General features: G+C 37.8%; 1 long non-coding RNA gene across 1 annotated transcript in view; it reads left to right on the top strand.

Annotated features, from left to right (window-relative positions):
- The window catches only part of LOC137167097 (uncharacterized), a 33984-nt gene extending 12468 nt beyond the window's left edge, over positions 1-21516 (top strand). Inside the window, exons 2-3 of the long non-coding RNA XR_010923991.1 lie at positions 16231-16401; positions 21165-21516. This is a non-coding gene — a long non-coding RNA (uncharacterized lncRNA). The remainder of the gene's footprint in view (positions 1-16230; positions 16402-21164) is intronic.
- Positions 21517-24490: the final 2974 nt, after the last annotated feature.

The following is a 24490-nucleotide window of genomic DNA, read 5'->3' as shown; positions in this document are numbered from 1 at the left end:
GTGTAGACCAGGCCTGAAAGGTTACATTCAGAAAAGATGGAAATGTGAGATATCTGTGAGGGCAGATGCTGAGGGCAATAGAAGTTCTACCTGATTAAGGCCTGGAAGATTTGACCCTTCAACTCTTTCAAGAGGAAGAGCTGCCCAGAGCTCCTGTGCCTGTTAATCCTTTTCTGCCATGCCCTGATATACCTCAGCAGACTCCATTTTTTTTCTCAACTTTAAAAGGTGGAATTTTCTTCTATGAGAACTGCAACTCAATCACTGTACTGTTGTTTTTAAGAGCCTGTTGCCAACGCTCATGGTTTTGTCATAAGTCTCATGATAACTATGATTTTCCTTAAAACCCCAGCTCCTGGACTCAAGTGTGTATGTGATTTCAGTCCTTGTTTTTTAAAGGAAAAATAAGTTTCTAGCCCTCGTGGATGTGGAGAAAACCTCACAATGTGACCCCAGTGCATCCTAAAGGTTCAAAAAGCAGAAAGCCAATAAAAAGAACACCAAATCTATTATTTTTACATAATCTCATGATTTTTAAGCCAATCTTATGGGTGTTTTTTTTTTTTGTGAGCATGACTCATGTCTTCTGATTATTTGGGGTTGGCGATACTATGACAGTGACTGAAAGTGTCCATTTCATTCCTGTTTAAAGTCCATTTCTAGTCTAGTAGTATGATAACACCCCGTACAACTCCAGGCAGGTGCAATATAAATCACAGGGTTTTGATCTATTCCAAGCTTGGTGAACTGCAAAAAGTAAGTAGTCTAAATGATAGAAAGTATTCTAGATTTTTCTACTATTGTTTCAATTGTATTCAAGAGTTTGTAAAAAAGTAAGAATATACATTAAAATTTTAAGCCTAACTAGTGTCCCTTAAGTGATTTGACACAAGATGTCAGAATATGTTAGTATTAGCGGTGAGTGGGTCTAATATTTATTTAATTTTCTTTTTTTATAAATAGTGTTAGAAATAATCAAAAAGGTTGTCCTGGGGCTGGATTGGGGAGACAGAACCTTTTATTGCCTGCTCGTTCCACCATGATGCCGCGAGTGAGCAACGAGGGGGTTACTTTACAATTCTTTTATTTATAATAGTATGTAAATGTATAAATTTCTAGCAACTCCCCATAGACCCTTATTTGATTACATTGACACCTATAAAATGAGTATTAACTACATAATGAATATAATTATACCCGCCCCTGTTTGTTGTTTACAGGATTACCATACAGAGGTCGGGCCCACCACCTTAAAAACTATAAATTTTACACTAACATTCTTTGAAGTACAGGCATGCCAGGGGGAGAAGGAAGATAATGCTTTCTTCCCACCAAAAGACCTTGCACAGAAATGGCGATAGTTTATTTTATTAGCCTCATTCCCAGCACAGATGACCAGGAAAGGAGGAAAAGCAGAAAAAAATAAGACTCTTAACTAAAATTCACACCAATTAACAGAACAAGGTTTGCCATTGCCTTGACCCCATTCCGTGTAGTTTAGGCCTGACTACTTGTCCAGCTTTTAACTCTTTACTTTCCTACATATAGGAATTAGATACAGTGCTTCTGTCAGCCAATTTCTAAATTATCTGCAAAAACCTAGAATTTTCAGGTGCGTAAGTAGCCCCTGGAATCATGGTTAAAGTTGCCTCTCCTTTTCCCCTCCCTCCCCCATCTGAAATGGCACCCCTGTTTGTCAGTAGAAGGGCTTTTTTAACCCTTAAGGTAGCAAACTTTTCAGGTGAAAAGTCAGAGATGTTCAACTAGTTGATTATCAACTTGATCTCTTGGGTGGATGGTTTTCTCCTTCATCTTCTGGAAGCTTTCTGAGCCCAACTGTTTCAAGATACAAAATAGTGTGGATTATTCAGTAAAAGCAAGGAATTGATGAATCCCTTTCACCTCTTAGTGAGAATGTGGCTGTGTCAAAGATAGTAGGAAGATAGGGAGGCTTGGTGAGGAGCAGGCACAGATAGGCAGGCCAGGGATGGCAGCCCCCAGACGACGGACTAGCAAGAAGAAGTTATTAGTTCTCTATTTTTGCATCATGTGCATAGATAACAGGATGGGGGCAGTTTATGCTTATTAAGCAGTACTTGTAATGATTACATATTCCAACTTTTTTTTTTTGTCAGTTGCCAATCAAAACTGCAAACAGCAATATCGGTGTTGCCTGGAATTTCTTGCCTCTTCATATATTGTGCAATATTTTATTTAATCACAGTACTTTATTTGAAATCAAAGAGACAAATTGCCATTTACACTTAGCATAATTTATTAGATTTGGATGCAAGAAAAATCTTAATTCACTTTCTTTGAACAATCGACTTGAAATAGAATTATGTTTATGTTAACTGATAATATAGAGAAGGCTGGCACTTACAAAGAAGTCAGAGATCAGTGGAGTATAATATTACAAACTAATGAAGTTGCATAAAGAGTTGAACTGGTTGTATATTAATACTCTGTTTCCCTTCAATCATATAGTAATAAACACTCTTTTATTCTATTGTCTTTCCACAGTCCACTGAGCATTATTTATATAGATTTAAAATATTAATAACTTTGTACCAGTGTTTAAATTGAATTTCAGTGCAAAACCCACAGAACAGCTTTAGTAATATTTAACAGGCATATTTTGGTTCCTTGGATTAATATTTAGAAATATGGCTGGATTTACACTTGGAAAGTCAAGATGCTTAAGAATTTTTAGTAATAAAGTTCTGGTTTCATGTGCTTTAATTGTAGGCTCTAATCCTCCTTCTGAAAGCCATAACCTCTACAGCAGGACTAAACTGTCACACTTAGAGTGGCCAATACAAAACTTTGTTGGCTTTGTGCTTGGACATAAAAAATAAGGGAATGTTCAGAGGAACACTACTAAAAGTGGAGGGGGAGTTGTTTCTTCTCCCTGGCTTAGAAAGCTAGTACACTCCCTTTTCTCTGGTTGGTGCTGTACAGATTCTATTCACCAGAAAGAGGATTCTAAAAAGAGAGTAGAAGGAACTCATGTCTAATTGAAAAGTTTCTGGGGCTAAAAGTGGGATAAAATAACAAACATGTGAAGGAGATGGGCGTCTCCCAGCCTCATCTCCTCTAAGAAGATCTATTCCCTCCTCCCTGCCACACACATGGTCTCCCCCTCCTCTACAATGGGGAAAAAGAAGACCACTCTTGTTGATGGATCCCTCTTTTATGTGGGAGGAAAGGCAGAATAATAATTTTGCAGAAAATCAGGTTTCAAAAACTCTCCAGGAGAGGTCATCCTCTTTATAAAGGTTCTTTTACATCAGGTCAGACTCTCAGCATATGTGCTGGCATTTATTGGAATAGAATGAGGGCACCAGGTAGCTGTCACGCACACATATTCTTACACTAACTCTTGTTTGGGTGGCTATGGACTTCTTTTTGGACGTAACCTCTCTTAAAATACATTTCTTCTCTCTGTCCAACTTTTTTCCTCTACCTGCATCCTGTCAACACATGACATAAAATCCATCAAGCCCTCCAAGCCTAAGCTCCCACTCATACTTTATCTAGTTTAACCACTGGTATTAAAGTAAACACAGAATATTGGTGGGGCGTTGCCCTCACAATACTGTTCATGACATTAATTTTACTTATAGTTGCTGTGAACAGTATACATTTATTCCCTGTGTTACTACACAAATCTGTGCCACTCAGCTGAAAATTTGGAGGCAGCATAATATTTTATGTTAATATAAAACAAATACAAGGGATAATAAACCGATTACTTCAATTTTAAATTTTATTGGATTTTATTTGAAAAAAGTTACTTCAAGCTGTAGTGCAACTTCCAGTATGACGCATCAAAATGAGGAAAACAGTAAGAGGCCTTTTGAGAAACTATAGCTTTCCTATATATAACTTAACCACTGTGAATGAGTAGAACCCAGAGTCTCAAATCAAAATTCAGGCTCCATTCTATTAGGTGGTATTCAACCACATTTAAATGAACAGCTCCCGGTAACTAGCACTCAAGCATTGGCTGAGGAGCTCTTTGGACCATTACATTTTAAATTCTTGGGTAATTGTGCTCCTTGTGGGGCTGTCAATAAGGACTGAACCTGGGATTTTGGGATCTAAAAGCATAAGCCCCTACTGATAGCTCCCACCTGCATATTCAAGCTTAAATTTTTATGGGCCTGATCCACAAGTGAAATAGAGGACTGGGAGTCAGCGGGGGAGAGAAGACGGTCAGTGTGTCACACTTGTAGGGCTGGAGAAATTCTTGAGGAAATGGAAGAAATTTAATATTATGCCAATATTGTAAAAGGTAAGCAGAATGACCCTACCCAAAATCATGCAATGGCTATTACAAAACTCCTAACTAAAGATAAAAATGTAGTTAATTCCAATGAACATGGTCATATGCAAAAATAGGTGTTCTTGAACTAACATAGCTTTTTGATGCGTTACAAGTTTGTCTGAAGGATGCAACAGATTTAATATTTTGATTTTTGTTATGTGTTTGAGTTAGTACTGCATGACATCTTATTTTTGAAAAAACAATATAGTCTAGACAAAATCAATGTCACATCTTGCATGGATTGAAAGCTGGTTAACTAATAGCTCTCAAAACAATTTAATGTGACATCAATCAGTGGAAGTAACTTTTTTTTCTCCCTCTGGGATCTCTTGTAGGCCCAACACAATTCAATATGTTGAAAATATGCTCTGTTTCAGCCACAAAGGGATTAATGAAGGAACCATTGGGTCAAATTCTATGGCATATGTTATACAAAGGGTCAGAGTAGATTATCCTAAGGGTCCCTTCTGGCCCTAAAATCTATGAGGGGGAAGTCCCTGCCTCAAAGAGTTTACAATGTGATCTAAGACAAACCCTCCCCCCCCTCATTTTTTTGTTTTTGTTTTTTGTTTTTTTGGTCTTAAAAAAAACATTGAGAAGGAATAGGGGAGAAAGGAAAGGGTAACTGTGTTTTGAGTGACCTGGGTTCAAGTCTTTGCTTGGTTGCAAACTTTCTCTATGACCAGGGAAAGTCACTTAACCTCTCACTACCTTAATTTCCCGCCTGTAAAATAGGGATAATAGTGCTTCCTACCTTGCAGAATGTTGTGATGATAAATATGCTAATAAAGATTGTGAAGTGTTCAGATACTACAGTGATTGGGGGGCAGAGGAGGCATATCAATACCTAAGACTGCCTGGGGGTGGGAGGAAAGCTTACCTTTGCAAATATTTCCTTTGCCAACCTGCCTGTAGTAGTTTAAAGACATACACAAAATGACTGTTAGATCGTGTTCATTCTACCAAATAATTAGCAAATATAAGAAGTGGATTTTTATTCAGTAAGAGTTTGTAAATAACTGCAGCTGGTTTATATAGATTATGCAAATGAAGGAAATGATTTTTACACTTGTTGCCAACACTTTGCAAATGTGGTACAAAAAGCCAGAAAGAAATATCAACTGTATTCCATTTTAAGTATCTAACAAGAAATATTACAATATAGCGTGCCAGCTATATATAATGGAGAGATGCTTGTGTTAAAATATCTGCAAGTGTGTTATCTGCTTCTCATGCAGAAATCCATCTACTCAGTAGCTGGTACAATGATTTTTTTTAAACTCTTCTCCATGCCTTATTATCCTGAAACACTCAGTGCTTCTCTTCAAAATGCTTTACAAACCTTGATCCTCACCACACCTACATGAAGTGGATATTATCCTAGTTTCATGTAGAGAGCAACAGAATCAGATGTCAAGTGACTTCATCAAGCATAGGAGTTGTTAGACAGGATTAAATCAAATTGGCTAATCTAGTGGGGATACTCAGGTAGTGGGGAAACAGGTGGTTGTGTTTTTTTCCTCTGAATATTTACATATGTCGGCATCATAATTGCAATGTCGCTGATCTGTGACCCAGTTGTAGGAATAAATAGAAAAAGCATGTCAACACTGGCACTTGAGCAACAGCAATAAAGCGATACCAAGGCTGGGACACATGCAAATCCAGGTACAATGGTTTATCAATACACAAAACTTTGTAGTGAAGCAGTTAGGATTGTCTAACACACACAGAGATAGGAGAACTAAGCCAATTAACAGCATATTCTTTTACTCCTGCACCCACAAACACATACTTAACACACCACAGTAGTTGTGATAATGGTTATCTGTGGTGTATAACCTTAACTCAGACAACTAGGAGTGCCAGCCTTCCATCAACCACTTTAACCACACATTTTCATGTAACTCTTCACCAGACTATTCTTTCCCAATACAATCAACCACTACACTGAACATCTACAACTATTAGTGTTTGGGAGGAGGCAGGAAATGAGCTGGTAAAGGAGTGTGTTCCCAAGGATGGGGAAAAAAAAGATTGTTTTCAGGGCCCAGGCTGTGTTGTACAGTAGTTGTGGCAACAATAAAGTGTGTGGAACAGTAAATGGCTCTCACGTGCTTAGTTCATCACAGCCATTATACACTGAAGTGAAATTCTGTCCTCACAGAAGTCATAGGACTTTTGCTATTGATTTCAGTGGGGCCAGGATTTCATCCCAAGATTGTAATGTGATCAATCCTAGGCACTTACAAAAGGAACTTTCATTTTTCCCAAAGTGAAACAGTCCTAATTGCCTCTCCAGCTTTCTTCATCTCCAGACAGCTGTAAGGACCCAGGGACTAGAACCTCCATGTGCAGAACCTAGGGTTGCTGATATTCCCACAGTATCACCAGGAGGCCATGCAGAGACACTACCAGAGAACATTGTGTAGAGTAGGTGCCATAGGAAGTACTGCCCATGAGAGCCAGACTTACTGCTCTATGATTGGCCAAGTGCCTCTACTTACTCCTAGGAATTGGCCCAGGAAGTTATCTAGGCAACCACATAGACCTTGGTCTATGGAATGCCAGATTTTGCCTTGTCTTCTGGTCTTTGTCTCCAGCCTGACTCTGACTCTAGTTCGTGGAACCTGGCCTTGTGATTCCTCCAGCTCTGGCCTGGCAACACCTATCTCAGGTAGGCAGGCCTCAGCTCAGTTGTGATCACTAAGTAAGACTGCCTATGCCCTGGTCCCTTACAACATCTGTTCTTGTGGTCAGCATGCTGTACGGCTTGTCAAAAATAATAGTATGCATCTTCCATGAAATTTAAAAAACTCAACTAAGAGTGTGTTCTAACTTACCCCCCTCCCCTCCCCAAAAGAATTTTTGTCAAACCTAAACAAAAATCCTCTCCCCTTTCCTACAGTAGGAAAGGGGGCTGGAGCAGAGAAACACCCCTCCGCTCCCCCTACCAAAATGTTGACTAGATGACAATATTTGAGTACAGACATTTCCCACGGGAAGGAGTTCAAGCAGCATTCTGATCCCTGTGTCATCTCCTGGGACTAAATCTCTGCAACCGGACTGCTCCTTGGATGATCTCCTAACTTTCAATTCAGGGTTCTTGTGCTTGGGCTTCTCACTGTGCTTCTGCCATAGCCCAGGTTGTACAGATTCCAGTCAACTACTTCCCCCAATTGCTGATCAGGTATCATTTGCCTGTCATTACTTGAGTTGCGCCTCATTCAATGGGAAGTGGACTGGCAGCCGGAAGTTGAAGGTGGGATTTCTTTGCCAGCTGTCTAGCAAACAAGGAGTTTGTGAGGATGTTGGTTCCTCTTTTCTGTCTTCCTCTTAATCTATCTGGGATGGGGAGCAGCACTCCCACTGGCATGTGGCAAAGGCGATCCACAACAGTGTGTACAATTAATCAAAGGCATTTAAGAGGGGACAGGTGACCTTGAAAGGATCAAAAGCTGAGCTCCTGAAGTTGTTAATTTCTGTGTCACAGATGTAGCAGGAACTAGGTTTTTATTTTAATCCTTAATATTTCTCCATTTACAGCCAAGAAGTTTCTAGGAGGAGGAAAACCATATCCTTCCACATGTGGCTTGGGAAGTACTTGCTATAGCAAATATCAATTCTACCTGTATTACTCTGGCTATATTGACAATATGTCTCCAATAGAAATAAGTGTCATCTTCAAAAATAGATTAATTTAGTGGTAAGCGATTAAAATGTGCTAATTCTCTCACTAGTCCTCCTAATGACCATGTTCATCTCTTCTTACTCTGGCAAAACTACCAATGATCTCATTGGCAGCTTCAATGAAGTGATGAGTAGGTTCAAGTGATTCAGTTAATTACACCTACCCACATGAAGAGTAATGTATTGGCTTACCATGTGTGTATTTTTTTTTCCTTCTGGGCCCACTTTTTAGTGACTGGCTCCAGCCAGCTGTAATTCTGGCAACTTATTGATAGCTAATGGAGTTATTTAAGTTGCAGCAATAGCTGCTGAAAGTCCCAAGTACACTCCCGAGTGATCACTGTGGTGTTTATACGTATGTGGCTCTGGCTTGTTACATTTGTTGGCCCAAAGAGAAATGACCATCTGTATGATTGTGCATCTGCAAATATTGGATTCTGTGTGTCCAATTGTACCTCTATCTGTGACAGAGGATTGTGTATCTATAATTTACAAATGATAGGGGTACTGGTAAATGGAATTAATGTCTATTAAAGGAGACAATGTTTAAAAAAAAAAAAAAAAGGTACAGGTTGAAGGCTTGTCTACAGAGAAACTGGAGCCAAAATAACTTGTCAGTTGTAATTCATATCTTTGTACTTATGTCAGTATGACTTAAGTTATATAGAAATAAATGTGTCCACACACACACGTACTGAAATAATTAAAGGTGTGAATTACAACTGACTTAGTTACTGGTTTGAGTTTCCATGTAGATAAGTCTTGACATAATGAGAGCTCTATCCAGGAACAATGGCAAAACTAGCCGTCCCTGAAAAGAATCAAGAGGATAAAATTCTGGTTTAAAGGTAGGGAAGCTCAAACTGGATTTAAAAGCAGGAAGGTGGGGTGGGAAGAAAGAGGGTGACATCTGGAACCAAACTAGTGTGTTGTGGATTTTTTGGGGGTGGGATGGGACGTGGGGAGGAGGAAGGGGATTTAGCAGATGACACACCAGAAAAATGGTGCTTTGAAGTGTGGATGTAATCTTGCCCTGCTAGAACAAACACAAACTCTTGAGCTGAAATGGATGAGAGGAAAGGTCTAATGAAGAACTTGAGACCTAAATATCCTGGGACCAAAAAAGGTGTGCATATAGTGCATTTGCCAAAAGGATAAGAGGAAAACTAGATGTATAGCAACATAATGTATATTTCTCTCTTGTTTCACTCTTAATTAAAGATAGGATGGGCCTAGCTAAACTGAGCTTTGCACAGTTTGAAGCTTGCTAAGGCTTGTACACTGTCTAACTTTAATATGCCTTTTTTTCCTCACTGAAATCTCATCCCCCCAGAGAGGAAGCTATCTTTAGAAAGGAGGGTATCTGAAGCTTACCCTGATTTATCTCTGTCAAAAGGGTATGGATCAAGGAGTCCTAGCCTGTGTTGTATATGTGACTGGAGTCAGGTGGACAAATGTAAAACACCTAATTACTAGATGTGACAATGGTTGGTGCAGATGATACCAACTCCATCACATGGTGCATAATTGTATGTACAGAATACCATTTTATAGACAAGGCAGGAACAGATTTGAGTTCATAGCTCTTTGTTGCTCAAAGCCCTCTTTCTCATTAACACGCCATCCTCTTTATTTTGCTTTCACTGGTACTATGTAAATAACCACTAACAACTTCAATTTCTTTTCATTCAAACAAGCAACAGTGTTTGCAACTAAAATGAACATTTAAACTTGACTTACTGTTATCTTTCACTGAAAATGAGATTAAAAATATTTACTCTCCAACTCTCATTTCTCTCCAACTCCATTTGTAATTGTTCTGACATAGGGCCTGATTCTGTTCTTAAACTGTTGTACAACAGAGTAATTCCACTGCCTTCCATAGTAACCGAGTTTACATCAGTGTACCTGGATGCAGAATTTGGCTCATTAGTTTAGCCTAAATAATTGACACAACTAACCTTTGACTGTATACATTATTCGCAAACTTGCCTTTTCTTTATTTTCTTCTTCCACTTCATATAATAAAAATATATGAATGAATGTTGAACTTCATACAAGCAGATGTAATAGCCTTTTCATATTTATGTGGACTGTGAGAAGCAACTCAAATACAAAGTTCTATTTTAAAACATTTAAAATCTGAACAAGCTTGTGTTAGTGGGTCAGGCCTGGGAACTAGGCATTTAAGGTAGATGCATGCTCAATTTCCTTTAAAATTCATTGGGAATTGGGCACCTAACTCCCTTGGTCTCCTTTGAAACTCTCACCCAAGATGTAAGCGGTGTTCATAAAATGGTGTGACTATTTCCATAGATACTATTAGTAGACCTGCTGACCATGGTCTGCTGTGATTCAAGGGCACATGACTGGCATACCCTTGTCTTCTTGCAAATGCAGCTGTGCACCCATTTTGAGAAGGATGGCAGCATCAATATAAACTTCCTGCACCTGTATAATATATTGCAGTGAGGGGTAGAATCCACCACTACTGCAGCATACAAAGACTGGAAGTTGACCTGTTCAATCTCCATTTTGGGCAATGTGGGATGAATACTAAAGTGGTCTTCTGTCTGTAGCACTTTTGTTTCTCTGAAAATAAAGTGAGTAAATTTGCCTATAAAATACTGTGGTGGAGGGGGAAGATTCCTGAAGCATTAAATCCGACTCCCAACTACTGTAGGACTACATCATATAGCTGTTGCCACAGTAACATGTTAATGGCCTGCCCCTCCAAAGGGTTTAATAGAGAGAAGCATGAAATACTGTGATATTAGCTGTGGCAGTTCTGGTCAACTGCACCTGTATTTCCCACTCTCAGGCTTCCGGCTCCCCTATTGCCTTTGCAGGTGGAGATCCACATCTCTCTCCCTTCTGAGCAGTGTATTTCCAGGTTTCACACTTCCCTGCCTTCACTATGTTATTCCCAGATGAGACAGGCTGCCTAAACACACCTGCTTGCTTTCTCTTCAGAGACTGGTAACAGAGTGATTGCCAACAGTTATAAGTACCATACTGTTCTTTCTAGGCAAACCTATTTTATTCTGAAGATAAAAAGTACTACAGAGAAAACATATTTTAAAGGAACCAATATGCTTGCTAATAACCCTACCAGGGTTCGCTCCAATGCTGACATGGATTCTGGCAGGAGCAGTCCTCCAAATCCCTACCCAATGGGATTCCTTGTGGTTACAAACTCAGCTCAGCAAGCATTTGGTCTTATGGGGTCTCAGTAGGCTCAGTCCTTCATACCCTTCATAAACTGAGGTATCCTGTCCATGTGCTGCATCAGGAAGAAGGCCCAGGATAAAAATTGTTTATCCCAAAATCTTTGCTTTGTTTGTTGGTCCCTGAAGACTCCAGTTTGAACTAGTATATGTGTACTCCAGAGGGTGGCCACAAAGGGTTGATAATGGAGTAAATACATCAGCATTCCCTTCCTGCTACAGAAGGTACATCTAATGCCACAAGAACACATACATAACCGTGTCTTTAATACAATGGATCTCTAAAGGTATTAACTCTAATTCAGTAAGGTTTATCTTAATTCCATAAGGTTTGCTAAGAATATTACTGGATATTGTCACTCTGTCATGCTAGCATTGATGTTCTAGCCTTTGAAAGAAGAAATGGGATGACTGGGCTACTCTTTGAGGTTCAGTATTATTCAAATATAACGTATATATTAACAAAACTCTACATTTTCTTCTTTATTTTTAAGAACTCAAGCAGGGGGAAAATACTTAATCCAATCAATGAATTATCTAATCTCATTTCCCATGGCCACTTCCCTGCTAAATTTATGAATGAATCAGTATAAACTCTTGGATCTTCATTGATACATTTATTATACAAAAACAACTTAAAGGAGTCAAGAACAAAAAATATCAAACCTATATTCTCCAAGACCCCCTGAAATCTCTTAAGAAATCAGTATGTGTATATAGAGCAGTTTAGCAGTTACCGTTAATGCCCTTTCTTATGTCTTCTGTCATGGCTGTGAGTAGTATTGCAATAGTGATTAGTGGCCCTAATCAGGGCCTCGCTGTACCAGGCACTGTCCTCACAAAAGAAATGATGGTTCCTGCCCAAGAGCACTTATAACTGAAGCAGAGGCTGTTACCTCGGATATAGGTATTTGGTTTATTATGGAAAGACATAAAACTTAGAGTCCATTTTTGGTGCTTAGTATAAACTCAGTCATCAGTTGTCAATGCTTTGGCTACTGTCTTTTTGTGGCTTAAAATTGCAGTGAGCTCTCTGCTCATGCTATCTTCAAGATTCAATGAATGACTTCTAAAACCCCCTCAATATTAACATCCTGGTAAATGGTGAGTGATTGATTGGTTTGTGTGCAAACCAGTGATGTCCTCTCTTATTCCATTTCTTTCACTGAATGCAATGAAAACTGGAACGTCACTCCTTCTGGGCAGGGTTTCCTGAAAAATGCGTGAATTCAGTGGCTCCACAATTTCAGAAATGTCAATATGCCATTACAGTTTGATAAAATGCCGACTTTATATTAAAAAAAAAAACATTCTGTAGCCTTGGTCAGTGGATGGCATTTGTGTTCACACAGTGCTGATAATTTCAAGAAACTTTTCTTAAATGTCTTTGAGTATCTTAGATCTATTTATTACATTTTAAAATATTTGTTGCAGATAAATACTTCAGTATAACTGCAGTGGGAGACATACAGGAGCAAATGACATGTTGATGTAGATATTTCAAATGTTTATTTTCATACTTCCTTGTAATTGTATTTCATATGTCAATTCAAGACTAATACTTGTATCTATAGGCATGTGTCTTGTTTGAACATATATCAATTTTTATAATTTAGATTCAATTTAATTTCCTTAGAACTACAAAAATGCATAAAACAAGTGTACAAAATATAACATTTACTCTGTACATTTCATTAACCAATTTGTATAGTCCGGTAAACAGAAGATGTGTATTCTTCAATTCAGTATTTAAAATGAAAAAATATAATCAGTTTAACAATCACTTTTAAAATTTTAAATCAGTCCAACTAAATATGACAGGTTTCAAAGTCTGTAAATGTTACCAGGTTATAATTCCTTAAACAAGATGTTACAAATGATTTCAAGGGTGCTCCCCAGTTCGAAAATTTGTAGCCCAAAGCACTAAAATGGTGCTATAAAATAAGTCCTAATTGGCAACATTCAGGAACACACAAGTGTAGTCATTCACCTGACTCTATACTATTTGTTAAGCACCAAAGAGGTGTGCTGGGTATCTTCCACCTACCTCAGAGACAGTCTCTTATTACTCAGAGTTTACAATCTCATGCAGGTTTTCACTTGTATTTGAATTGATGATTAAACTCCCACATCCATCCACTTAATTCTGTTCTCTCATTTTAAACCCAAAATAGTTTCTCTTGGGGTAGGCAAACTGACTAATACTTTTGCTGAACAGCTAGAATATTGCCATACTTGGGGAATGGAACGTAATAATTTTGTTCTTTTCTATAGTACCTTTTATCGGGAGATCTTAAAGTGGATTTTAATGCTAGTTAAGCCATCAACCACCCAGTGAAGTACCAGAGCTAAGCATTAGTGTCCTGAATTTTGATAGGAAAACAGATACACAGATTAAATGTCTTTTTGAAGATCAAAAGCCTGTGCTGGAAGCAAGGCCCAGATCCACAAAAGGACTTAGACAATGCAAAACAAATTGTTGCAACACTTAATTTTTAGGCACTTAGCTACCAGTGTCATCTACAAACTCTAGATTAGGCACTGGGGTTCCCTATACGATGCATGGGGAAAGATGCTTTAGAATGGGATCCACATAAGCCAATGTACCAGGTAGGGATCCACCTCAGCTAGCCAATGGAAAGGTTGTGTCTTACACCCTACCCCTCTCAGATTTAGGGGCAAGCTGGATGGAAGTTCCTATCTTTGTTTCAGATCTAAAGCTGGCAGCTGTCTTCTGTATTCAGGTACCTAGGCCACTTGCAAAAATGGCAGAACAACTACACAATGAGGTGGGGAAAACATAGACTTTCCTTATAATCTTTAGCTCAATGATTAGGGAACTGAGATGGATTGTGGGAGACCTTGGTTCAGTTCCCCCTGCCTGGGGAGAATAGATTTGCACAGGGGGTTCCCATCACCACTTTACTATAGTTATTCTCTTTCTCCCAATGCATATTTAATACAAAGTGGAATGACTTCAACAGAAGCAATTAAGAGATTCACTCAAGAATATCCTATGCCCAAACTAGTGAGCTATTAACATAAGACGTAGGAAACCCCTGGTCAAATCCATTCTCCTCAACAGGTGGAAAAGATTAATAATTGTTTATGGTTTCAGATTCTGCTACTAGAAATGGTGTGTAAGTGTAGCAAGATGCTTAGTATAATTGTGATTTTTCTGTGAACAAAGGAGGCAGATTGAACACTAACTTTTTCATGTCGTTTTTAATGTACAAAGCAATTTTAAAAATTGAACACGCAGATTGTTGCAACTTGAAGTTCAAAGGAAGGCTCTGGGTCAAGGATCACTTCAGGATGTGGACCAGGAAAACATAAGGAGAGAAAGCAGATGGAAGAACTAGAGAGGTTGCTGAGGGCATTTCTCTTATACAGTAAGAGGATGTCCATTTAGGTGACTTAAAAGTGAAGAAAGATAAGAGGAACTCAGATGTGCAACACTTCCATTTCTACAAGTATTGTGGCTTTGTGAGATTCTGTATGATTGGCATGTTACAAAATGAAACCGTAAAGCAGGGCTGTGCAGTGGTGACTGATATAGTTACATTAGTAAAAGTATTTGCATCTAAATTCAAAAGTTTACAAAGCATTTTTGGTTCCAAAGATTGATTATTTTTATCTATAATCAACAATGATCACCATTTGTCATTCCCCTCTCCTTCCCCAGTTACATCTCATGCATCCTTCAAAGAAAAACAAATGACCAAGGAAATGAGAATTTCATATTCAGAATCAAAATACTGTTTCAGAAGAGGCAAACATTAGAATGATGGTGTAAAGAGCTTTAAATAAAGAGAAATACTAAGAAGCAGACCAAAAGAATCACCCCTTTGCTCCCATCTATGATCTGAATTGTGTTTAGTGAAGAAATAATTCAGTCTAGTCGTCAGCAGAGGTCCTCAGTTCCATACTTTATCCAGCACATTTGAATGCCAACAAAACCTTTGTCCTCAGTTTACAGTCAGCCTAACTCCTGTGTTTATATTCAATTCCTTCAGCCAACTGATTGCAATTAATTGAAGTAGTTTCACATTCTGGCTATGAGTGGGTACTTTTAGGTTTCTGAAAGAGACATGATGGAGCTAACACATGCACAAAATATTCAATGGAGTAACATTTTAAAAAGGATTGACAGACGCAAACCAACAAGGGCTATGAAATACAAAGTGAAAACACAGCTTGAGGAGGGGAAAGAGCAAACCATTTTGTTTCTATGGTATTATTTTTGCACAATCAGTTTACTAAATTACAACTTGTACTACAGAGGTCACTCTGGAAATGGATAAAGACAGTACCACGGTGGAGGTGGGGTAGATGTTTTGAAAAGAGTGGTACTAAATGGAAATAAATTCTGAAGAAGCAGAGGGGGCATAGGAGTATAATAAGGGGATGGATTGAAACATTTTGGCAAATTAGTATCTGGAGTAATTTGCCCTACTGTAGCATGACTGATCCAAAATGTACAAAAAGCATGGGATTGGCTGAAATCATGATTTTTACAATTATTTTTATTTGCCCATGATGGTGCACTTGGGTTATATTTTTAAGCTTTTCTCTGCAGCCATGCAGGCTAGAAACACATGATTTTTTAAAAACAAAGATGAGATTTTACTTAAAACTATAATTCTAAGAGGTGATGCTTTTAAAAAAAATGCACCAAATATCAAAAGACTTGGGATAAAATCACAGTAGCTGGAAACACTTCTTAACTATCCCTTCCTTCTTAGCATTGCTGCTGACCTCACACCTGAACATTAAGGGACTGATTCTGCTCACTGGTGTAAATCGGGAGTAACTTCATTTAAGTAAAACTGTTTATAAGTGGGAGGGCGGGGAGAAAAATCAAGCCTAAAAAATTTGTCCTAGCGCTTGAAATAAAATGTCTTCCCATCTGCAGTCTCCTCTGAGCATTGGTGCTCTCCTACCTCTGTCTCCACAGCTCTTGACTCTGGTTCTTTTCCACAGCTGATATACTTCAGGAGGCTCATTGCAATTCCAGAAGGAACAGACAAAAGCAAACAATTCTGGAGTGCAGTTGCAGATGGGACAAGAGTGGATGGAAGCTCTGCATGCTTAGCAGTACTGCTTGAGGGAAGGGAACAGACAGCTGAAAAGACCCAGATGAGAAGTCAGGGAGTAAGCTTATTTTTTTTCTCATTTATTCTTCTTATTGGGGGAATGAAGAAATCAATCAAATTGCCCCTCCAAATAACACACTGCTGTGGAATATATACTGTAGGATGTGCAAGTTAACACAATGATTTGAAGTGTTGGTAGTGCCAAGACACGATAGCATGCTTCTTTATTTCCTTATGGAGAAGGAGCAAGGGTGGGGGTGTATACAAAAGAGAGACATACAGAAGAAATATATATTTTTAAAGAACGTAACTAGGTCAGAAAATCCCAGGGCCTTATTAATATGCAATCAGGCTCTTTATTGTCTATCCTGTTAAGGCCTGCTGAAGTGTATGGTTTAGTTTAAGCACATAGATTTTTTTTTAAACAAAGGTCCAAGGACTGCAGGTTTTATGTATTACTTTATTCTACATATGCATTCAAAGTGTTTACCAGAATAGCTTCATTATAAAAGTTTTTTTGGAGTATTAGGATTAAAATTGCTACCGTGCCTGTGAAAGAGCTGTTTTTCAGCAGTCACTAAGTAAGTATGAAAAGGTATCCACCACATGCAATGCACTGCTTAATTCAATTTGAAAGTGTTTCAGTTCTTAAAATTCAATGATGAGCAAAAAAGTGTCCCAGAGATAATCCACCTGTTTTTCTTTTCCTTCCTGTTATCTTATTGACTTTGCATACTGTGAAAATCCAATGAATAAGAGTGGGAAAAAGATGCGTGTGCGTGTGTGCGTGTGTGTGTAAAATCTACACACCACATTATAATGCACAACATTGATTAGTAGTTATTTTCTTTCAGATATCGATAATTTGAGTGCTATTCCTGAGACATATTCCAATATATTTGAAAAGTAAATTCAGGATCTCAACATCCAATTTCTATTCTCACTAAATTTTCTATAAAAGTTTAACTTGATTTTTTTTTTAAATGACTCAAGGTGACCTTTCTTGCAAAACTCAAAAACGTTTTTTTCAAAACTTTGATGAAATCTCTGAAAGATGTGCATTGTAATTCAGTCACTAACTCTGAAGCAGCACTTGTGACACACCACTTAAGCAAGCCCTATGAGCTTGTGTCTCCCAATGATCACCTTCTTTATTCATGTGCCAACTGGGATTCACTTCACCACCTTTAATTTGTCTGAGAAGCTAAGAGATAAGAAATAAGAGGTAAAAAGAGAATCAATGGAATTCTAATAATGTTGTACTACTTATGTTTTTCCTCACTTTATACAATACTCATCTGAAAAACTTAGGACTCAGGAAAGTATATCTTAAAGAAGACAGCCAACCTCAAAGTTAAAAATGTGGTGGCTTAGACTGAAGTTCACACATCCTAGAATCATCCTGCTGCACATCTTCAGTTACAGAACAATATATGAAACCACATTTCTACTTAAACAATATGCAATTATTTAGGAAGACCCCAAGTCTCATACAAGCAAAATTTCCACTCCTTCTTAGGCAAAATTGTTCTGTTTGCCTGCAGGAAACAATTCTTTTTTCCTCAATTATATCCATACAGGGATATTTCCTCTTGGCAGGAAAGCATTTCCTAGAGTCAGGATGGAATTTTCAACAGCTGTCAGTGTTGGCCTAACTCTGCTTCCATTACAGAGTTAGGCTAATGCTGAAGAGGGTGACCAGATGTCCCAATTTTAAAGGGACAGTCCCAATATTTGGGGCTTTATCTTATATAGGCACCTATTACACCCCGGTTCTGATTTTTCACACTAGCTATGTGGTCACTCTTGTGCTGAAATGCTTTTGAAAATCCCACCCTTAAGATAACTGCAGTAATAGATTGCTGCCTCTTTAATAAACAATAAAGGAAATGGGGAAAGTACTGTTAGGGAACTGAGACACAAGCTTCAAGATGAATTCATTCTGAATCAATTGTTCATGCATTCATTCAAAAAAATTAACGGTGGCCTCACTGTCCAGTCTCCCTACAGCCATTTGGAACTTTGAAAGAGTCACAGAATCTAGATCCAACTCCTCCAAAATTTATTGCTTTTGTCATTTGAGCTAAAGAAGAATCTCAAACTGTTAGCAGTGCAGGGTTCGTAACACAGTTGAACAATTCTGATGTCATCCAGTAGATGGCAGTGCTACACATCCAGTAAACCAATCCATTGCAATACGGTTTATTTTATAATCCACTTTCCTGGTAGTGAAAAATCATCTCAAGAATTGCTGTCTTCTACAGAATGACATCTAAGTGATACAGAGAAGAAGGGCGCTGAGCTATTTTTTCCTGTCTGTAAAAGGTGGTACAGATGAAAAAGAATAATAAATCAGTCTCTCACCTGAGAGATTGCCTTTGTCCCTGTGACATTCTGCCACAATTTCAGTCAGCAGAGGGGCTAGAGCTGTACGTCCCTCAACATAAAAGAGAGGGGGCTGCTGGCAGGGTGTCTTGGTGAGGCCCCCAGGACTCTGGAATTTGCTACCCTTTGGTGTGATATAGATCAATTTGGATGACTTTATAGGGATGCTGCAAAAGTCATTTGTTTCATAGAGTTTATGGGACAGCATGAGGGTATGTTCCTAGCCATGATTTACAGGTGAGAGAGGCTTTTCTGTTGTCTGGCTGGCTGAGATAAATTATGACCTTCATTTGATTATTTAAGGCTGCTGGCTAGCAGAGCTAATTTATCTGTGTATTAATATTAATAGTGCTGGGTGGATATTAATTACAATTAATGATTTTAGTATTATTATTATTATTATTATGGCCAGGATGTTCAGAGCTTTTATATGGGTATGTTTTTTTAATGTCAAGTCTAAAGAAGCAAATATCCATCCAGGCATTTTGAAGATGCTCACATCTTCCTATGGGAAATCACTACAATTTTAAAACAAAATTATAGCACAAAGTTCAGTGGGAATGTTTGAATGTCAATCAAGTTTGCATCATGGGGTATAATCTTATTAAAATATCCTGGTGAATCTGAAATGGAATCCATTTTAAAATATGAACTAAAAGTTGTTTTGTGTGCTACACCTGTCCAGAGTGTCTCAGCAAATTATTGTGGCTTTACAATCACATTTATATTTGTAGTGTTTTCTCAAACTTGTTGCTGCTACAGGCCTATGCAAATGCGGAGATCTGACTATAGTAAAACAGTAATATTGATTATACACAAAGTGCTGTCAAACTCAAAGTAAGCAAACTGAAAGAGAATATGTTTCTCTAATCTCTTCAATTATAGTAATCTGAGGTGTTAATTGGCAACAATAGGTTTAAAAAAAAATCACAAGTGTCACTTTTAAAAAAACTGGAGTCCCTTTAAGCACAGTTCGATTCACTGGAAACATCTGAACTGAATTTTCCATGATGCTACCAACGTCTTTATAATAAAGGGAAACATCTTGTTTTGAGACATGTTTGTGTAGAGACCATACTAATTTCTATGCATTGATCCCAAACACTGGTTTTTTTCCACAATTCTTGCTTGGGAAAGCACTTTATTTTTCATCTAGGAATTGGTTTTCCTTTGGAAATGCAATTAGAGTTTGGTTACCATGGCAACAGATTTCAGTACTTCTGTTTCTCACACCTTCTCACACCATATATTTCTCTGGGTTGCTACAGTGCTAGTGCTTATCAGTGCTTATCCATTGAGGGAGGTTGGTGCTGTCTGACATCTAGAATAAACTTCAAAATAGTGACCTATGATACTTCTGAGTGACAGGGCAATTTGCCACTATATATGTATATACAGCTTTACCTCTTATCTTCAGTCATTTACTTAGGGTACTATTAACTTATCTGGTGTGGGTTTTTTTTTTTAGTAGCATGACTGTCTTAATTCAGAAATAATAATAAAAGGGTTGTTTAAAAAATGTATATGGTTTTGAAACAGTGACCAGATGAACAGTGACCCTCCCCCATCCTTCTGTCATAGAAGTTAAATAAAGTAACTATGTGTAGTTTGGGTAAGAGCCATGACAGAGTGGAGTGAGAGATATATTATATACAAATGTTTGATTTAGTACAACATTCCCCTTCCTGGAAGCATTTAAGCATTGACTTCAAAGGGACACAACAGTACTTAATTTTTGTCCTGAATGAGAGCCTGGAGGAGGACAAGAATTAATAAGCATGGTGCAAGGGGTTATAATTAAGAGTAAATGGATGGCGTCAAAGAGAGCTAAAGCTGAATATTAGTGAGGGTTAATCTTCCAAACTGCAAGATCTATTAGCTTTTTGAAAACTGTTCCATAGCCTCTGTCTGCTTTAGTATTTTTAGAAATTACCACCATTGATGCTCCAAAAGCAAAATCTCTTGAGTAGATAAACTGCTGTCACTTTAACCCCAATGTTGTATAACCCTGTTCTGAGAAGGTCTAGTCATCACAGTATTAAAAAGACCAGTGGCAAAGGCTAACCTGTCTGTGCTTGGGACCCCATGATGACATCCATAGAATTACATGGTATGTAGCGACATCTTTGAAAAATAGACATTCTGTATGAAATTCTGGCCCTGCTGAAATCAATTTACCATTCACTTCAATGAACCCAGGATTTCACCCTTCATGTAGTCTGTCTCACTTGGAGACTATTTGAGAAGTTGGTCCAATAAAAGTGTTGGTTGCCTCACCCACCACTAATATACTGGGACTGACATGGCTACAACTACACTGCATGGAAACTATTTGTTTTTCTTTGTTCTCCATAATCTGAAATAGAAGTAATTTACACTGAAACACATTTCATTCTGCATACATGGGAAAACACCACTTTGATCTTATCTTTCCAGAATGGTTTAAGAGTCTGGAAGGGACTTCCTCCTCCTAATTTCCAACCTGATGGACTCCATTTGTCATGATTTAGTCATACAGACCAGAATGCAGCCATTGTGAATTATTTCATACTGTGTTAAGATGTTTCTTGTTTGCTCATGCCATAACATGTACATAAGTTCCCCTTTAATTACATATGGTAACTTAATAATTTATTTTAGATTCTCAAATGTTTCCTTCCTATTTCTTTTTCTGTGCTTGCTATTCAACATTTTCATCTTTGAAATCCTCCTTTTCAAGCTTTTATTTGTCACATACCTTTTATTAATGTACTTGCACCTTAAAGTTCTGTAAATGCCATAAGTCTTGTGAACGATGCTATATAAATGAATAAATAAAATACTTCTTTGATTCATTGGGGACTAGACAGCTTGCAATTCAAGAGAGTGTCAAATCTTTGTTTTCTTTGAATACCTTTTCCCTATATGTAGCTCTGATAGCACAGAGATAATTATATTATATAATTATATTATTCCATATGTATGAAAAAGAAACTGCTGTCTCCTACCTCTTCTAAAAATCTAAAAATCTCCCTGATAAAGCATCAGATGCTACTGTAGGACTCACATTAAACTTCCAGAGTAGGCCAAAATTCCAGTAAGTAGTGCTACTGTATATCTTTCTTTTGTTTACTTTCTCATGTTGATGAATGAGACTCTAAATAAAATAAAATGGGCAGATATCACTGTTAATCATCATCATACATATAACTTACCCTGGCATTCTTTCCCTGCTTCCCCCCGTGTTTTTTTTTTTTTTAAATCCAACTTCATTTCAGCAGGGAATCTTTTATCCTATTCAATCTCTCTCAAGAGGATGAATTCATTTTTCACAAGGTTACTAAGTGCATTTGTGCATTTGCAAGATTTTACAACTAAACAAACATATTGTGTGCGTATGGCAATTACTCACTTGGATGATCACATCTGTAATAAATCTATATCTTGGCTTTTATCACACTACATTGAAGTTCTAAGAATATATTAATAGCTCCTCACTAACTCTGATGTACTAGAATCAGAAATAGTTTTCTTAAAGATGCCCAAACTGTTCAATATGAAATCTCGAAGTGGATTACTGATGAGTGGAGCTTTGGTCTAAAAATGCCAATTGTTTTCTTGAGAAAAAACAAACAATTTCACAGGGAATTATTTTTTTTCTTTTCTCCTTTTTTCAGCTGCTAACTAGAAACAAGGCAAAAAGGAGGAGGAAAAACCATTTTCCCATCTTATCTTTGCTGTAAAGTTTTTAACTAACTCTATCTCTGAGCTAATATAGGAAGTATGTCAAAGATGTCTTTTTTGTCTTGATATACTAGGTTAATACTAAGTTTTCTTGTTTAAATTCTAAGGACTAAGATAATCATCTTGATAAAGGTGAGTAAATTTTAGGTTTTATCTAAACAAATCTGATTGGTGTAATAAATAATGAGACTCAAGCAACAGAATCAAGCTGTTGGCGAAGTGGGAATAGAACACTTAAGGAAGATATCCCTTGGAGATTAGTTGAGTGGAGATGTGTGAAAGAACTTTAAAATATTTGTTGTAATTCCTTCAGCAGCTAGAGCGGCTTCTGACATCACCAGTCTTTGTTGCCCCATGCTAAACTTCCACTCCAGAATCTGTATGGGCTCCCTCATGATCCTCCCTCATCTTTCATGGCCACTTCCTTTCTAAGTAGTTTTCCTTGATGGCTTTATTCATCTTTTCTAATTCTTGTTGCTCTATTGCATTTGTTATGGACTCCTGGATAAAAGAGATAGTAACAAGCATATCTCCCTTCAATTATTTCCTTTTAGGATTACTATTTTTCCATGGTGGAAGAATAGTACTTTGAAAAATGTCATCATTCTGTATGTAAACTGTCTGGCTCTCAGAACTGCTAAGGCTCTGTTGTATTGTTGATTGGCAGAGCTAAAATGGAATGACTAATGTAACATATATAAGTAGGTAGAGCCAAGACAACATTTCTCTTTCTGAATTGACATTTACTATATCTTTGTTCGACTCTGGCTGCATTTGCAATTAAGTGTTTGTTCTAAGTTTAGAACGTGTTTGCCATTTTCCGACTGGCTTTGACTCATTAACTGTGCTTGGAGTACTTCTTGATGTTCTTCGTGTGTGTGCAGCTTGTTTGCCTTCATGGCGGAGGTCAGAGAAATTTTGGTCTTGTCAAACATTGAAGTGCATTTTATTTGTTGAGAATGCTTGGCTTATATATTTTTTTAGGGCGCTGTGAGTTTACCTTTTAGAATGTTTGCCTGTAAATTGGATAATGGGGGGAAAGGGGAAGAAGAGGGAGGTTGTTGGAAGAGCAGGGAAATGATTCCTTTGCTATATTTATATATTCTTTTGTCCTTTAGGAAGAGATTACTCAAATCAGGGCCTAAGGCCTGGTCTACACTTAAAAGTGATCTGCATAATTGTCGGAAAATAATGGTTTTATTTATTTACATACTTACAGACATAATTGTGCTGGTAAGATCCCTAGTGTAGATATAGTTATATTGGTATAAGGCACATTATACTGGGATAAATTAGATCTAGTCTACACTACAAAGTTTTGCTGGCATAGCTATGTTGGCTAGGAGTGTGGAAAAAAAAATCCCACCCCCTAGTCAACAAAGCCCCATGTGGAGATGCAACTACACCAACTGGGGAGTGCTTCAACTGGTATAGCAAATGTCATTTGGGGAGTTGGCATAGCTATGACAGCAAAACTCTTTCTGTTGATTTATGCTGCTTTTCCACTGGGGGCTCTTTTGGCATCGCTAAAAGTCTGTGTAGTATAGACAAGCCCTTATTTTGCTTCACCAAACCAAAATAAGCTATATAGATATGACTGCATCCACAGTACATGGTGGCTTGTTTTTTTGTTTTGTTTTTTGCTGCTTTCACTATATCAGCATTCTTAAAACAACAGAACTGTTAAGCATAAACAAAGCCTAATTCTCCAATGCCTTGCACCATCTGTTGTCACATACACTTTTGCAAAGTGGATGTAAAACACTGCCTGATCAGAATTATGCCATTTTGATCCCACTTTGCACAGGTGTGAATGACCACAAAAGGTGCTGAGGCACTGAAGAATTAGGCTATGTGTGCTGAAAGTCTCTCTCTTGTCTAGACTTATGAATGTTATCAAACTTCAACTAGTGGTAGCCCTAGTTTAACTAGGACTCTGGTGGCTTTTGGGTTGTTTGTTTTTTGGTTTTTTTTTTTTTTGCTAGAAGCTGCTGATGTAGTGTTGCCTACCCCAGGCATTCATAAATCACAAGTAAGGC

The sequence above is a fragment of the Emydura macquarii genome, unplaced genomic scaffold (genome assembly GCF_026122565.2).
Source record: "Emydura macquarii macquarii isolate MOO-44397 ecotype Brisbane River unplaced genomic scaffold, CSIRO-AGI_Emac_v2 contig_2897, whole genome shotgun sequence".
In the NCBI taxonomy this organism is placed as follows: Eukaryota; Metazoa; Chordata; order Testudines; family Chelidae; genus Emydura; species Emydura macquarii.
The sequence above is the reverse complement of the archived record's forward strand: the minus strand, read 5'-3'. Positions and strand labels throughout refer to the sequence as shown.